Raw genomic sequence first — 18,912 nt, 5'->3', positions numbered from 1 at the left:
AGAATGTTTATTGGAAGGAGTTTCTCCTCCTGAGTCCATGATCCCTGAGCCTTCAGGGAATTCCAGACAGCGCCCCAACCTAGCAGGCTGGCGTCTGTTGTTACAATCGTCCAATCTGGCCTGCTGAAGGGCATCCCCCTGGACAGATGTGGCCGAGAAAGCCACCATAGAAGAGAATCTCTGGTCTCTTGATCCAGATTCAGCATGGGGGACAAATCTGAGTAATCCCCATTCCACTGACTTAGCATGCACAATTGCAGTGGTCTGAGATGCAGGCGTGCAAAAGGAACTATGTCCATTGCCGCTACCATTAAGCCGATTACCTCCATGCATTGAGCCACTGACGGGTGTTGAATGGAATGAAGGACACGGCAAGCATTTAGAAGTTTCGTTAACCTGTCCTCTGTCAGGTAAATTTTCATTTCTACAGAATCTATAAGAGTCCCCAAGAAGGGAACTCTTGTGAGTGGCAATAGAGAACTCTTTTCTACGTTCACCTTCCACCCATGCGACCTTAGAAATACCAGAACTAACTCTGTATGAGACTTGGCAGTTTGGAAACTTGACGCTTGTATCAGAATGTCGTCTAGGTACGTAGCTACCGATATTCCTCGCGGTCTTAGTACCGCCAGAAGAGAGCCCAGAACCTTTGTAAAGATTCTTGGAGCCGTAGCTAACCCGAAGGGAAGAGCTACAAACTGGTAATGCCTGTTTAGGAAGGCAAACCTTAGGTACCGATAATGATCTTTGTGAATCGGTATGTGAAGGTAGGCATCCTTTAAATCCCCTGTGGTCATGTACTGACCCTTTTGGATCATAGGTAAGATTGTCCGGATAGTTTCCATTTTGAACGATGGAACTCTTAGGAATTTGCTTAGGATCTTTAAGTCCAAGATTGGTCTGAAGGTTCCCTCTTTTTTGGGAACCACAAACAGATTTGAGTAAAACCCTTGTCCCTGTTCCGACCGCGGAACTGGGTGGATCACTCCCATTATTAAAAGGTCTTGTACACAGCGTAGAAATGCCTCTTTCTTTATCTGGTTTGCTGACAACCTTGAAAGATGAAATCTCCCTTTTGGAGGAGAAGCTTTGAAGTCCAGAAGATATCCCTGAGATATGATCTCTAATGCCCAGGGATCCTGGACATCTCTTGCCCAAGCCTGGGCGAAGAGAGAAAGTCTGCCCCCCACTAGATCCGTTTCCGGATCGGGGGCCCTCACTTCATGCTGTCTTAGGGGCGGCAGCAGGCTTTCTGGCCTGCTTGCCCTTGTTCCAGGACTGGTTAGGTTTCCAGCCCTGTCTGTAGCGAGCAACAGTTCCTTCCTGTTTTGGAGCGGAGGAAGTTGATGCTGCTCCTGCTTTGAAGTTACGAAAGTCACGAAAATTAGACTGTTTAGCCCTTGGTTTGGCACTGTCTTGAGGCAGGGCATGGCCCTTACCTCCAGTAATGTCAGCGATAATTTCTTTCAAACCGGGCCCGAATAATGTTTGCCCTTTGAAAGGTATGTTAAGCAATTTAGATTTAGAAGTCACATCGGCTGACCAGGATTTAAGCCACAGCGCTCTGCGCGCTTGAATGGCGAATCCGGAGTTCTTAGCCGTAAGCTTAGTTAAGTGTACTACGGCATCAGAAATAAATGAATTAGCTAGCTTAAGGACTCTAAGCTTGTCTATAATCTCATCCAATGGAGCTGAGCTATTGGTCTCTTCCAGAGACTCAAACCAGAATGCCGCCACCGCAGCCGTGACAGGCGCAATGCATGCAAGGGGTTGTAATATAAAACCTTGCTGAACAAACATTTTCTTAAGGTAACCCTCTAACTTTTTATCCATTGGATCTTAAAAAGCACAGCTATCCTCCACCGGGATAGTGGTGCGCTTAGCCAGAGTAGAAACTGCTCCCTCCACCTTAGGGACCGTCTGCCATAAGTCCCGTGTGGTGGCGTCTATTGGAAACATTTTTCTAAATATAGGAGGGGGTGAAAAAGGCACACCGGGTCTATCCCACTCCTTGTTAATAATTTCTGTAAGCCTCTTAGGTATAGGAAATACATCAGTACACACCGGTACCGCATAGTATCTATCCAGCCTACATAATTTCTCTGGAATTGCAACCGTGTTACAATCATTCAGAGCCGCTAAAACCTCCCCTAGTAAAACACGGAGGTTCTCAAGCTTAAATTTAAAATGTCTGAGTCCAGTTTACTTGGATCAGATCCGTCACCCACAGAATGAGGCTCTCCGTCCTCATGTTCTGCAAATTGTGACGCAGTATCCGACATGGCTCTATTATTATCAGCGCACTCTGTTCTCACCTCAGAGTGGTCGCGTTTACCCCTAAATTCTGGCAATTTAGATAATACTTCAGTCATAACATTAGCCATGTCTTGCAAAGTGATTTGTAAGGGCCGCCCTGATGTACTTGGCGCCACAATATCACGCACCTCCTGAGCGGGAGACGAAGGTACTGACACGTGAGGAGAGTTAGTCGGCATAACTTCCCCCTCGTTGTCTGGTGATAATTTCTTTACATGTACAGATTGGCTTTTATTTAAAGTAGCATCAATGCAATTAGTACACAAATTTCTATTGGGCTCCACATTGGCCTTTAAACATATTGTACAAAGAGATTCCTCTGTGTCAGACATGTTTAAACAAACTAGCAATTAGACTAGCAAGCTTGGAAAATACTTTTCAAATAAATTTACAAGCAATATAAAAAACGTTACTGTGCCTTTAAGAAGCACAAAAAACTGTCACAGTTGAAATAACAATGAACCAAATTAGTTATAGCAACCAAATTTTCACAGTAAATGCATTAAGTTAGCAAAGGATTGCACCCACCAGCAAATGGATGATTAACCCCTTAGTACCCAAAAACGGATAACAATTTAATATAAGCGTTTTTATCACAGTCAAAACACAGTCTCACAGGTCTGCTGTGAGTGATTACCTCCCTCAAGACTAGTTTTGGAGACCCCTGGGCTCTGTAGAGACGTCCTGGATCATGGAGGAAGAAATAGGAAGACTGTGACTGAATTTTTACTGCGCAATAAAGCGCCAAAATAGGCCCCTCCCACTCATAATACAACAGTGGGGAAGCTCAGTAAACTGATTTTATTCATAAACAAACGACAGCCATGTGGAAAAATAATGCCCATAAAGTTTTATCACCAAGTACCTCAGAGAAAAACGATTAACATGCCAGTAAACGTTTTAAATATAAAATTATGAAATGTTATTAATAAGCCTGCTGCTAGTCGCTTTCACTGCAGTGGAGGCTCAAATATAAGTTAAATGTATACAGTATTTTCTTAGTGAAGTTCCATTCCCTAGAAATACCTCAGTGTAAACATACATACATATCAGCCTGATACCAGTCACTACTACTGCATTTAAGGCTGCACTTACATTACATCGGTATCAGCAGTATTTTCTCAGTCAATTCCATTCCTTAGAAAATAATATACTGCAACATACCTCCTTGCAGGTGAACCCTGCCCGCTGGCCCTGATCTGAAGTTACCTCACTCCTCAGAATGGCCGAGAACAGCAAATGGATCTTAGTTACGACCGCTAAGATCATACACAAACTCAGGTAGATTCTTCTTCTAATGCTGCCTGAGAAAGAACAACACACTCCGGTGCTGTTTAAAATAACAAACTTTTGATTGAAGAAATAAAAACTAAGTTTAACAACCACAGTCCTCTCACACGTCCTATCTATTAGTTAGGTGCAAGAGAATGACTGGGTATGACGTAGAGGGGAGGAGCTATATAGCAGCTCTGCTTGGGTGATTCTCTTGCACTTCCTGTTGGGGAGGAGATATAATCCCATAAGTAATGGATGACCCGTGGACTGACTACACTTAACAGGAGAAAAGTGTTAACCCTCCAAATACATTAAACACAGATAAAAAGGATAGTTTAGGCAAAATTTAATTTTCATGATGATTCAGATAGCGCATGCAATTTTAAGCAACTTTCTTATTTGCTCCTATTTTCAATTATTCTTTGTTCTCTTGCTATCTTTATTTGAAAAAGCAAGAATGTAAGCTTAGGAGCTAGCCCATTTTTAGTTCAGAACCTGGGTAGCACTTGTTGATTTGTGTATAAATGTAGCCACCAATCAGCAAGCGCTACCCAGTGTCCTGAACCAAAAATGGGCCAGCTCCTAAGCTTACATGCCAGCCTTTTCAAATAAAGATACCAAGAGAACAAAGAACAATTAATAATAGGAGTAAATTAGAAAGTTGCTTAAAATTGCATGCACTATCTGAATCATGTTTAAGTTTGATTAGACTATTCCTTTAACCCCTTAAGGACAAGGCCATTTTTCAATTTCTTTCCTTTAAAGGGGCAGTAAACCTAGCAAATAATGTTATATAATTCTGCACATAGTGCAGAATTATATAGCATTAGCTTAGCGCCAGCTTTGTAAAGCAAAGGGTTAGATATTTTACAACGAAAACATATTGTGGGTCTGTTTTCTTCTCCTAAGTGCATCTCTGGCATACTGTCTAGTCACAGCGCGCCCAATTGCGCTTTTAAACTCAATGTAGCTCGTTCCTGCTCTGGTCTGGTAGCGTGAGCGAGCTACATTGAGATTAATAGCGCGATTGGGCCGGCTCTGATTAGACAGCATGCCACAGTGCGCTTAGGAGAAGAAAACAGACCCGCTCAGTAGAGCAAGGAGCAGAGTTCTGTTTTCGTTGTATGTGCAGAATTATAGAACATTATTTTCTAGGTTTACTGCCCTTTTAAGGACCAGGGCTATTTTTACATTTCTGCAGTGTTTGTGTTTAGCTGTAATTTTCCTCTTACTCATTTAATGTACCCACACATATTATATATACAGTTTTTCTCGCCATTAAATAGACTTTCTAAAGATACCATTATTTTTATCATATCTTATAATTTACTATAAAAATATATATATATATATATAATATATAATGAAAAAATTGAACACACTTTTTCTAACTTTGACCCCCAAAATCTGTTACACATCTACAACCACCATAAAACACCCATGATAAATAGTTTATAAATTTTGTCCTGAGTTTAGAAATACCCGATGTTTACATGTTCTTTGCAAGTTATAGGGCAGTAAGTACAAGTAGCACTTTGCTATTTCCAAACCATTTTCTTTCCCAAAAATTAGCAATAGTTACGTTGTAACACTGATATCTGTCAGGAATCCCTGAATATCCCTTTACATGTATATATTTTTTTTTAGTAGACGTCCCAAAGTATTGATCAAGGCCCATTTTGGTATATTTCATACCACCATTTCACCGCCAAATGTGATCAAATAAAAAATAAAATAAAAAAATTGCTAACTTTTTCACAAACTTTAGGTTTCTCACTGAAATTATTTACAAACTGCTTGTGCAATTATGGCACAAATGGTTGTAAATGCTTCTCTGGGATCCCCTTTCATGAGAAATAGCAGACTTATATGGCTTTGGCGTTGCTTTTTGCTAATTAGAAGGCTGCTAAATGCCACTGCGCACCACACGTGTATTATGCCCAGCAGTGAAGGGGTTAATTAGGTAGCTTGTAGGGTTACATTTAGCTTTAGTGTAGAGATCAGCCTCCCACCTGACACATCCCACCCCCTGATTCCTCCCTGACCCCTCACAAACAGCTCTATTCCCTCCCCATCCCACAATTGTCACCGCCATCTTAAGTACTGGCAGAAAGTCTGCCAGTAGTAAAATAAAATCCTTTTTTTTTAAAGCATTTGTTTTAAACTACATTCATAGTTTATGCAGTGTAGGTTCCCCCCCTAACCCCCAAACCTCCATGATCCCCCCCCCCAAAACAGCTCTCTTAACCTCCCCCTCTTCCTATGTGTGGCCATTTTAGGTAGTGGCAGCTGCCTGCCAGTACTCAATTTCTTAACAAAATTGTGCTTTTTGTAATTATTTTTTCATTTAACCCCATTTTTCCATAGTGTAGCTGCCCCCCCTCAATATCGTACTCCCCTCCCAGATCCCCTTTCAAAATGAATATTTTCCCTCTCCCTCCTCCCTCTCCCAGAGATGTTACATTGATCGTGCATGATTGTGAGCGCACGCCCCTCATGCACGGGTGCACACTCCCTCCCACCTTGCCAGAACTAGTCCAGCGATGAGCCGCCCATCTCCCTGCAGTTGCTCCCTCCCACCAACGATCAGCACCATCGCTGGCCAATGCAGAGAGGGCCACAGAGTGTGCCAAAAAAGGTATTGCAGTGATGCCTCAATATTGAGGCATCACGGCAATACCTTGAAAGCAATCAGGATCGCTTCCAGCTGCTTGAAACCCCTAACGTTGTACAGGATACATAGCTGGTCTGTAAAGACCAGTTTCTGTCTGACCTACCCTGTACGACTTGTGTCGTTAAGGGGTTAAAAGATATGAAACCCAACATTTTTCTTTTACAATTCAGATAAGAGCATGCATTTCTAAACAACTCTATAATTTACTTCTATTATCAAATTTTCTTTGTTCTCTTGGAATCTTTTGTTGAAAGGCTGGGTCATAAGCTCAGGAATGTGCACGTGTCTGGAGCACTATAAAGCAACAGTTTTACAAGAATGTTACCCATTTGCAAAAGCACTAGATTGCAGCACTATTTCCTGCCATGTAATACTCCAGATGCTACCTAGGTATCTCTTCAACACAGAATATCATGGGAACAAAGCAAATTTGATAATAGAAGAAAATTGGAAACTTTTTTTTTTAATGATCTGCTCTGTCTGAATCACAGAAGAAAATGTTTGGGTTTCATATCCCTTTAACAATTTCCAAAGCTGCGATGCACAACTGGGACTTAGCAGAACACATCTGGTGAGCCAATGACTTGAGGCATATTTATACAGCAACCAATCAGCAGCTAGCTCTCATTAGTGCAATGCTGCACCTGAGGCTACCTAGGTATACTTTCCACCAAAGGATACCAAAAGAACAATGTAAATTTGATAATAGAAGTACTTTGAAAAGTCTCCTAAAATTAAATGCTCTCTCTGAATCATGAACGTTTAGTTCTGACTTCCAAGCCCCTTTAATAGGGCATATAATGACAAATTGTTGATTTTAAAAAGAAGTTATTTAAAAGAATGATGTCATTTTTGCATTATCATGGGTAAGCTCTGCAAAAGGGTTAAAAACCATAGGAAAAGTCCTGCTTGGGAGCTATATGCATTGCAACATCAGAACAGAGAATTGGAAGTGAACCAATCAGGGGTGTTGTTTGTATGACTCACAAATTAAACGGCCATGTACTGTTTGGAAGCTGCAATACTTTTGAATGTCCCTTTATATATTATTAAAAATTAAAGGGCCATAATCATGAAAAATATTAAATGCTCTAATTTGTTACAGCATGTAACCAACACTAGCTTTGCCACGAGTCGCCTTTTCTGAGGCTAAACACACAGTAAAAGTAACATTCTGAAGCTAGGGGCAGCGCAAAATTGACAATATAAGAGAACTGGGAAAGAGATATAGTGGAGGGATTCAATAAAGATAAATGGAATAAGTTTTTTTTAATAACTCACGTAAAGGCCTATTGAATGCAGACCTTATTGAAAGCTGTATTAAAACCTCTTTTAGATGGTACCTAACCCCGATGAGGACATCACATTTCTCCCCACAACATAATAGTTCTGCTAAAGAGGCTGTGCAGAGCAAGGAGATTATATCTATATGTGGTGGAGAAGCCCAATGATACAAAATAATCTGGGACAATCTATCTGATCTACTGAGCAATCTACTAGCCGGACACGTCACATCATCTGTATCACAAGCTCTATTGAACAAACATGTGAAATCCTTTAATTCCTCAATAAATACGTTCATTAGAATCCTCTGCACAATCACAAGAATCTGTATTACCAATAATTAATAGTATCTATACAATGTCTGAATCTGTGTCTTGGATGTAGGGGACCACTGAATAATTTCAGAAGATCTGGTTTTACTGAATCATAGGAAAAGACAGCGCTACGGAATTTGGCGGCGCTATACAAATAAATGATAATAATAATAATGATGGATGATAGGTAGAGTGAACTTTAGGATACCATCTTAGAGATGGGAAATCTCAACACTCAATATGAAACCTTTCTAAGATCATTAAATTATTTACTACTCAAATATATTGATATCAATTCATGAGAAGGAAGGTAAATTAAAAAACAAAATAAAGAAAAAAGAGATTCCTAGAGTCCGACAGAAGTTGTAAACACATTTATTGTCATTTGTTATGTTAGTTTATAAATTGGAAATATGTATTTCTTACCAATGTTTTGCTGCATGATATACTTAACAACAATGATGACAATAATAATGTTATCTATATGCCACATATGAACTAGTGCTGTTTAGCTTTGAAAAACTCAAAATGCAGAGGCGGACTTTAAAGGAATACTAACCCCAAGTTTTTTCTTTCATGATTCAGATAGAGCATGCAATTTTAAGCAACTTTCTAATTTACTCCTATTATCAATTTTACTTTGTTCTCATGTTATCTTGATTTGAAAAAGCAGTAATGAAAGGTTAGGAGCCGGCCCATTTTTAGTTCAGCACCTGGGTAGCGCTTGCTGATTGGTTTGCTACATTTAGCCACAAGTCAGCAAGTGCTACCCAGGTGCTGAACAAAAAATGGGCTGGCTCTAAAGCTTACAGTACTGCTTTTTCAAATCAAGATAGCATGAGAACAAAGAAAAATTGATAATAGGAGTAAATTAGAAAGTTGCTTAAAATCTCATGTTCTATCTGAATCGTGAAATAAAAATATTGGGTTTAGTATCCCTTTAAGGGCTTATAAATTAGCATATGAGCCTACCTAGGTGTAGCTTTTAACAAAGAATACCAAGAGAACAAAGCAAATGTGATGATAAAAGTAAATTGGAAAGTTGTTTAAAATGACATGCCCTATCTGAATCATGAAAGTTTAATTTGGACTTTACTGTCCCTTGAAGGAAAATCCTCACCAATATAGGTGAAAATTATTAATCAGCTGCAAATGTAGACCAATATCTTATATAACAGGTTAAACTGAGAGTGTCACGGTATATTATATAAATGCAGATCTACCTCATCTATATACATACTTGCAAGACTCCATTTTATTAATATTTCAGTCCTGAGTGAATTCTACTGATTAATAGTTGAACATCATCGCCTACATAGCTATAACACAGACTGACAATTCTTAAAGGGACATTCTAGCCAAAAACTTTCTTTAATGCTTTAGAAAGAGCATGCTATTTTAAACAGTTTTCTAATTTGCTTCATTCTCGTGATATACTTGGTTGAAAAGCATATCTAGATATGCTCAGTATCTGCTGATTGGTGGCTGCACATAGATGCCTCTTGTTATTGGCTCTCCCATGTGCATTGCTATTTCTTCAACAAGGGATATCTAAAGAATGAAGCAAATTAGATAATAGAAGTAAATTGGAATGTTGTTTAAAATTGTATTCTCTATCTGAATCATGAAAGAAATATTTTTGGTTTCATGACCCTTTAAAGGCAAACTGTGTGTTAAACTGGATATAATTTTTGTAATAAAATATTCATATCTTTCTATTTTTTTCATGTTTGTTAACGAGTGCTAGCACATTATCAAGTATGTGCAGCCACCAATCAGTACCTGGCGCTCAGAAGTGCATTGCCGCTTCTAAACCTACCTAGGTGTGCTTTTCAAGAAGATACTGTGACACAAAGTATCTTACTTTATCTAGAGCCCCAGCCGCCACTCAGGGGTTAAAAAAAAAAAAAAAGACAGTTCCTGGCCACAATTCCTGTTATTTTTAACCATTTAATCATGTGGAGCAAATAAAAGCACCCTTTAAAGACCCATTTTTTCTTTATTTGAATCAAATACACACTGGTTAATTTCCAGAGCAGAGATGCCTAACTAGGACCTAAAAAAAAATAATTTTAACATTTAAAAAAGGACATGAAACCCAACAAAATTTCTTTTAGGATACAGATAGCGCACACCATTTTAAACAACTTTCCAATTTACTTCTATTATCCAATTTGATTCACTCTCTTCGTATCCATTGTTGAAGGAGCAGCATTCCACTATTGGGAACCAGCTGAACACATCTCGTGAGCCAATGACAAGAGGAATATAAGTGCAGCCACCAATCAGCAGCTTGCTGCTGATTGGTGTATTGCTGCTCCAAAACAAAGGATAGGAAGTAAATTGGAAAGTTGTTTAAAATTGTATGTTTTATCTCATGAAAGAAAAATATGGATTCAATGTCCCTTTAAGCAAAAAATAATAAAAATGTTAATGTCTGGGAAATGTATCTTGTAACATAGGTAGACATTCACCACTTTGTCTCCCCAGTTTCATTATTTATTTACTATAATGCTCTTCCATTCAGAACCTTATCTGTTAAATGAAAGCTGCTTTCTAAAAAAAAAAATTGTGAGAAAAGAGAAGAATGTATTAATATCTACTCAGACGCTGCAAAGACATATTACTTCAGATCACACAAGACAATTCATATTTCCTGGCAGTTTTTAAGAACTTTTTCATAAGACACTATAGAATTAATTAAGTGAAACCAATTTATGGAAAATATTTTATGACCAGGAGGGCAGAGAAACTACAAACATTCCTTTCCTGTCCGGTTTGACGGGTTTTGATGTAAAACATTCCAACGAAACTCACCCTGCAGGCAGAGAGGGGCACAGTGTCTAATCCAGTCTGGCACTAACCCTGTGCTATACAAAAGCTGTGTATACGCTACATTATTCTGTGAGACGGAGAATAACATTGATTGTGTTTTGTATACTTCACAGGACGTTTCTGATAGGGAATATGTACCAGTACTGGATGTACGGCACGTAGGGTTGTCAGGTGTCCAGTATCTAAAGGGACATGATACCCAAATGTTGAAGCACTTGAAAGTGATGCAGCATAGCTGTAAAAAGCCGACTAGAAAATATCACCTGAACATCTCTATGTAAAAAAGAAAGATATTTTACCTCAAATTTTCTAAGTATTCACACCCACTGTAAAGAGACTTTAGCATTTTTAAAGTCCCCTAAGTGTCAGCTAAATGTAAAAGACCTAAATGGCCAAAAAAAGAAGTAACACTGTACATTTTCTATTATGTGTTACAGGCAGCCATGGGTATGTTAAATCATTGCTGTGTGTGTGTGCTCCTAGCAGTTAAGGGGGTCAAATCACTACTATGTGTTACTGGGAACTAGGAGGATATAATGACTGCTCAGTTGTAGAATATATAGATGGTGGGATCAAGGGTGAGGCCTAAGGTTGCGCTTTTAGGGGGACATTGTGTGACCCTCACCTACTACCCATGCCCAGTCACCTATTGGTTGTCCGGTACTTTTATGGAACACAGCTGGATACCCTATCTGCACGTCACTGTCAGTGCTGTTATTGGTTGTATACATAGATATAGCATAGTAGTGAGTATTAAAGGGATATGAAACCCCAAAAAAATATTTTGTGATTCAGACAGAGCATACCACATTTGCTTTGTTTTCATGATAGTGTGTTGTAGAGATACCTAGGTAGGTGTCTGGAGCATTACATGGCAGGGAATAGTGCTGTCATATAGTGCTCTTGTACATGGCTAAAATTCTTGCACAACTGCTGCCATATAGTGCCCCAGAAATTGGCAGGCTCCTGAGCTTACATCCCTGCTTTTCAAACAAAAGATACCAAGAGAACGAAGAAAAACTGAGAACAGAAGTAAATTAGAAAGTTGTTTAAAATCACATGATCTATCTGAACCATTAAAAAACTTCAATTTACTTTTTATTATCAAATTTGCCTCATTCTCTAGTGATCTTTTTTAGAAAATTATACCTAGGTAAGTTCAAGAGCAGCAATGCACTACTGGGAGCTAGCCGATGATTGGTGGCTGCATATACATATCTCTTGTCATTGGCTCACATCTTCAGCTCGCTCCCAGTAGGGCATTGCTGCTCTAGAGCTGACTTTAACTGTGTGTTTAAAGGGACATCCATTTTTTCATGATTCAAATAGTGCTAAGGTTGCCACCTCAGTCATGTTTTCCAGGACACTTATAAGTTACGCATGCGTCAGGGTAAGCAGGGCGGAACATATTTTATGCCTATGTTCCTCCGTGCACACCCTGCAGCAAGTGTAACTCATAAGTGTCCAGCTGGCATCTCTAGATAGAGCACAGAATTTTAAACAAAATGTCCAATGTATTTTATATGCTTCATTCTCTTGGTATCATTTGTTGAAGAAGTAGCATTGCACTACTGGGAACTAGCTGAATACATAAAGAAGCATATATTTGCAGGCACCAAACAGCAGCTAGTTCCCAGTAGTGCATTGCTGCTCCTGAGCCTGCCTAGATATGCATTTTAACAGTGAATACCAAGAGAACAAAGCAAATTATGTTACATAAGAAAATTGGAAAGTTGTTTAAAATGTCATATTCTATCTGAATCATGGGAGAAACTGTTTGGGTTTCGTGTCCCCTTAACCCCTTTGCAAAGGTTAAACGGTTATAAGCAAGCAACGGTTCAACAATAAACTTATGTACAGTATGTCCCTTTAAGACCTAGTTTCCATTGCTGTTGTAAACTGGTGGCAACATAAAACTTTGTTTTTTTTCCCCTTTATATTTTTGTTGAAGGACAACAGGACAACAAATACATGAGTATATACTATTATGAAATATGTCTCGTACAGATAATTGTTTCTTTCTAACATCCAAAAGTTCTTTTGTCTTTTAGCCAAGTGGCCTTGGTTTTATTTCCTTTTCACCCTCCCCCAAACCATAAACATATAATGCTCCATAGACTTTAATAATTGAGATGATTCTTGTTACCAGCAGTTTATGACAGAAATTTAAACTAGGCCCAAGTATTTTAACTAATAGTCCTCAGTTCATTAATCTCTTTTTTGGGAGATTCATATTAATAAAAAAATTATGTAGATGAGGTTTGACTAGTGATCAATAGGTTGCATAGGTGCGTTAAAAGATATTACATTGTTTTAAAAACTTTGTACGTTTTAACTACTTATTTTGCCCTTGTTTCCTGACTACGCAACATTCTACACAATGACGGCTTGATCCGCATAGGAGCTTATTTATATCGGACTCTAATTGGCTATATCTAATGAGAAAAAGATGATTATACTCAAAGGGCTTTTCAAATATTAATTGTGTATGCAGACCTTTTGCAACTGTCAAAACATACTGGGACATATGTATCAATGTGACACATTGGTGGAAACTTTAGTGGATTCTCTGCACTAGGAAGAAATGAATTATTTTCTGCTTTATGTTTTCAGTTTTGACAACAGCAATGTCACCTGTGTTTTAACGTTGCAACAACAACTGTCACTGTCAACACAAACTTACATTTTGTGAGGTGTTAACACTACCCCTATCTACCACAATATCACTACACACCTGTTATTGACATGGGTGATCAGCGACATGCTTGCAGCTTGAGATCACTGGTAAACAATGCTGTGTCCGCCCACATCACAGCTGTGGCCTTAAAAATATGGACATATACCCTGATGGAGTGTGTCCCATCGAAATAAGAGGGTACAATCTATGTGGGGTTAAATTATTGCAATGTGGGTGTACTAGTGAAATGGGGCTTAAATTCCTGCACTACTTGGGGTACCACCTCTTTGACAGATATGAGTATTGATTCATTTATGGGACTGATGGTGGAAACTTTAGTGGATTCTCTGCACTAGGAAGAAAATAATTATTTTCTGCTTTGTGTTTTCAGTTTCGACAGATAAATAACTGCACTGTGTGGGTACTGCTTTTATGAGAGTTACAATTCAGCACTGGTTGATCCCTTAGCTATTTGAGGGATACATTGCTGCAAAGTGTATGATAATAGCCATATGTGGGGTAAATCACTGCACTATGGGGGATACTAACTATATATGAGGGGTGAATCACTGGACTATGTGGGTTTCTGGCTGCACAGGGGTCACACATTACTGCATTATGAGGTATACTGAATATATGGGGTTCGGTAAATCTGTATACTTTTGGTACTGGCAATATGGGGAATAAGCCACTGTACTGTGTATTTTTTATACTGAGATTTGTGTGTGTATTACTAACAGACAGTTGTAAACTACTGCTCAATTGACAAAGTGTAAATAAGAAAAATATAACATTTATCGAGAGCGTGGGGTGCGTATAGAGTTGCCACCTCTGCTATGTTTTCCTGGACACTTATGAGTTACACATGCTGCAGGGTGTGCAGGGAGGAACATGAATTGTGCTGCTGGACAGCAGAAAAATAGTGACCCTGGACAGCACTATTCCTGTTCCTCCCTGCACACCCTGCTGCATGCGTAACTCATAAGAGTACAGGAAAGCATGGCAGAGGTGGCAACCCTAGGTGAGTAGGGTTGCTACCCAGGCGGTATTTTACCAACATGGCCAGTATTTTTATGCTTTAGGTCAATGTAGAAAATAAAGAACAAATATAGAACTAAAGATCCCATCATGGTGACATTTCTTCTAAGTGTAATAGAATCTAATTATAAGCAAATGATCATTTAACATGATGAATCCTAGTAGCTTTACATCCTGAGTTGTGCTGTATATTTATTTGTTCACATGTGTGAGGTGTAGAGCCTATCATTGTTAGGCATGTGCTATGTATACTTGTTTTGTGTAGGCTGGCACTAATAATACACAGCCTGTACAGGTTCAGAGTACACTTCCTGGCAGCTTTGAGGTGACAAGAAGCTGTATCTGTATGAGTACAGCCTATCATTGTTATGTTGTAGTAACACATATCAGGGTGCACAGCCGTATCCGTTCCTATACTGTGTGTAACTGTGCAGGAGTTCACATTTAGACTGATGTTTCTACCAACACTGCACCAGCTTTGTGTAAACTGTTCTGGCACTGTTCATGTGTGCCTTTGGACTGGAATGTTTGTTTAAGCAGGGTGTGTGACAGGATACCATCTTGGCTCTTGCCCCTACCAATTATTTGTGGTATGAAAGTGAACAATTCCAGTATATGAGGGTTTTCTGTTATGTGTAAGGTATAGGTTGGCATGGACATTGCCAGCAATATTAATGTAAAGGAAGAATAAAGCTTCTACTTACACTGTTGGCCTATGATATGGAATTTGGTCCTACTGTGAGACTAACATGACTTAAAGGGACGGTAAAGTGAAAATTAAACTTTCATGATTCGGATAAAGCACTGATTTTAAACCAACAGACCTGGTTTTTAGGATTACCTTGGATGGGAGCAGGTTAATAACCATGTTTACTATTCAGATGATATTTTTCACCTGTGTTTCCGTTCAGATTTCCTCAAAATCTGGCCTTTTATGGAGAGGTTTGAAAACCAGTGAGATAGAGCATGCAATTTTAAACAAAATTTCCAATTAATTTCTGTTATCAAATTTGCTTTGTTCTTTTAGTATCTTTTATTGAAGAGTAAAAATAGGTAGGCTCATAAGAGCTCAGGAGCGTGCACGTGTCTTTAGTACTCTATGGCAGCAGTGTTTTGCAACATTATTTGTAGCTTTGTTAAACAATGTTGCAAAACACTAACAAAGCTACAAATAATGTTGCAAAACATTGCTGCCATAGAGTATTAAAGACACGTGCACGCTCCTGAGCTCTTACAAACCTACCAGTTTTTACTCTTCAATAAAAGATACCAAGAGAACGAAGCAAATATGATAACAGAAGTAAATTGGAAAGCTGTTTAAAAATGCATGCTCTATCTGAATCATGAACATTTAATTATTTTGCTTTTTCTTTCCCTTTAAAGGGATAGTAAGCACCTTGTAATTACAAGATACTTCTGTTGTCTTGTTAAGAACAACATATTAGCCAACTCTAACATGTTTTTAAAGCAAATTAACTTCTTATTTGCTGCAGTTGTTTTTCAATAGCCAATCCCCACCCACCACTTTTCCTCATTTGGAGGAGCCAATCGAGATTGAGTTTGCTGCAGATAGTGCTAGCCTTGGTCATATGCTAGTATTAAATGTATTGTTTACCAGATATGATCTGTTAAAGCTAATTAGGGATAGATATGTAGCAGTGTTAGTTTTGAGGATTTTTCAGAGCTTAATTATTTGAAAATGAGGCAAAATAAGTCAAATGTATTACTAAGTTGTTTTACTATACATAACTAAAGCATATTTATATATAAATTAAAGGACAGTAAAGTAAAGTCTGCAAAGCTCAAGATAATGCATTATTTAGGGTTACTAGCTGTCTTACAATAAAATACTGGATAACCCAGAAGGTGAATCACACAATGATTCTTCCCCAAACTGTACCTTGAGATATATATATATATACACACACACACACACATATACACACACACTTTGGCAGCAGAGAGCAAGAGTGCAGTCTGTGGAGTCCAGAAAAAGCTGCGGTCCTCACAGGCAAGTTTGTAGTAACCAGCAGTTAGGGTTAAGGGAAAAGGTTATCCAACTGACTGCAATGCATTCCTTCTCTCCCATCTAAGGGGTTAACAGAAGTTTAACCCCCACCACCCCCCTGCAGCAGTTGTGCCCACTACTTTGCTGCCCCTAAATTGTGTCCATGGCAATAGCCTTGATATTGCTGTTGTGGTGAAAATCCAGATAATAAGCATAGAAAAGGGAAAAAGAGAAAGCAGTGTAGGTTTGAAGGAGAGCAATTACAAAAGGGGCAAAATAAAGCATTAGCAATACAAATAAGGATGGATAAAGGTAGACAAAAGAAGAACATGGCAATTGAATGCAGGACAGCACTGTAATCAGTGGCAATACAAATGTAATTACAGCATACTTCCCAACTGTCCCTCATTTATGGATAAATTCAAGTCCCACTGTTCATAAATGTCTTTTTTTGAGTGTGAACTCGTAACAAGAAATCTAGCTCTTAAAGGGACCAAGTTCCCTTTTGTTTAATACAAATAAATGATGATTTTTTGTAAATCGGAAGTCATCTTATAGAGAACAGCAACATGTTTTTGTTTTTTTGCTTGTGTCACTGTCAACCAATAAAGAAACATGAAGTTTAGCAGCCAATGAGCAATCAGACCTTAAGGACTGGTTGTACAAAGACACGCCTTTCTGATTAGCTTCAAAATAAACAGTATACAGTATATATATATATATATATATATATATATATATATACAGGAAGCCCTCAGTTTACACCGGGGTTAGGTTCCAGAAGGAATGGTTGTAAATCGAAACCGTTGTAAATTGAAACCCAGTTTATAATGTAAGTCAATGGGAAGTGAGGGAGATAGGTTCCAGGCCCCTCTCAAAATTGTCATAAGCAACACCTAATACATTATTTTTAAAGCTTTGAAATGAAGACTTTACATGCTAAACAGCATTATAAACCTAATAAAATAATCACACAACACAGAATATATAATTAAACTAAGTTAAATGAACAAAAACATTTGCTAAACAGCATTATAAACCTAATAAAATAATCACACACCACAGACTTCACTTGCATTTTTCTTCTGAAACGGTGTAAATTGAACCGTTGTAAAACGAGGGCCACCTGTATTATTCATGCAAAAAATATTTTTACCATGTTTAAATAGTGTTTTGTTCTTTTAAGGAAAGCGCTGGAGAAAATGTACTACCTTTCTATATTTATATTGTGTGTGGGTTTTTTTTATGTAAACTTTGTCCTGGAAACTAGCACAGAATATTATTGGTAAGTGTGTCTGTTTATGTCGATTTTAAATGCTAGGAGATATTTCAGAGGGAGGGGGAACATTGGTTGAATTTAGATTTTGAAGACTGGTAGCAGTAAAGAGTGTGAGAAAGGTAATGAGGGCGTGATTGGCAATTATGGGGAAATTCAGATCTTGAAGAGCAAGAAGCAGAAGCAAGGAATTGTTGGGATGTGAGCGGCGGAAAATGAGAGGAGAACAACATGCATTAGGGAGAGTGAGCAAGCGAATCAGAAGGCAAAAAGCAAGAAGAAGCAAACAGTCGGCAAGGGAAGGGTTAACAGACAGTACAGTTGGCAGGAAAGGGGCACTAAAGCTTAGTGATCTAAGAGAGAAAGCAAACATGATGTGAGAGAGTTAATGGGGAAAAGGAAGGGGAAAAGGGAAAATAACAAAAAAAATCACTGGGCACTCTGGGTAAACGGAGGGCAAGCAAGGAATGTGAGAGACAGTAGAGCTGGTGAGGCAGGGACAGCAAACTGCTGGGGAGAGGTGCAAAATCAAAATTATTAATTTTTTTAAAAAAAGGAGTAAAAGGACATTAGACAGGATCAGCAGTAAATACAATAGCATAAGAAGGGTTAGCTCAGGCCAAGTTGAATAAAAAGGGTAGAGGAAAAAGACCCTGAGAAAGATAGGCTGGCTGGAAACAGATAGCAGAGAGTAAGCAATGGTAAAGGCTTGCAGGATAAGGAGAGAGGAAGAGGAGTATGTAGAGGCAGTTAACCTAACAGAGGGCACATGACACTTGCAATAAGAACACACATCAGAAAGTAAAATACCTGTTGAGGGTCTCAGGACTCCGTCAGGTGCACTCTGCTCAGGTGTATCCAGAGCTGCTGCATTTCCTGGTATCAGATTGTAAGGTCTGGAACTGGATTAACCCTGTGCTTGTCAGAGGAAGGAGACTTGCAATTAACTTAACTCGCTCACTGCTGGTTCTGAACAGCTTGATAGTCACTGCATAACCTGTTCTGCTGGTAATTCCCACACACTGCACTGCATAACACACAGTTTCAGATAATATTGAACAGTGATTGGCTCAGCACCTTTTTAGCATGCAAGACACATAAGGATACAGATAGCATTTTGCATATAGTGTTACAGACAGGGCTCTGCGTATTTTATGCGTACATTGCTCTGCACAATTAAGCTTATTTGTAGTTTCTGCTACCAATTGTTTAAAC

General features: G+C 38.7%; 1 protein-coding gene across 1 annotated transcript in view; it reads right to left on the bottom strand.

The window, feature by feature from the left end:
• Positions 1-18,710, bottom strand: part of TJP3 (tight junction protein 3) — a 111,919-nt gene extending 93,209 nt beyond the window's left edge. The window contains exon 1 of the mRNA XM_053703130.1: positions 18,508-18,710. The gene's annotated coding sequence lies outside the window, so the exon portion shown is untranslated. The remainder of the gene's footprint in view (positions 1-18,507) is intronic.
• Between the last annotated feature and the right edge of the window lie 202 nt (positions 18,711-18,912).

The sequence above is a fragment of the Bombina bombina genome, chromosome 2 (assembly GCF_027579735.1).
Source record: "Bombina bombina isolate aBomBom1 chromosome 2, aBomBom1.pri, whole genome shotgun sequence".
In the NCBI taxonomy this organism is placed as follows: Eukaryota; Metazoa; Chordata; class Amphibia; order Anura; family Bombinatoridae; genus Bombina; species Bombina bombina.
The sequence above is the reverse complement of the archived record's forward strand: the minus strand, read 5'-3'. Positions and strand labels throughout refer to the sequence as shown.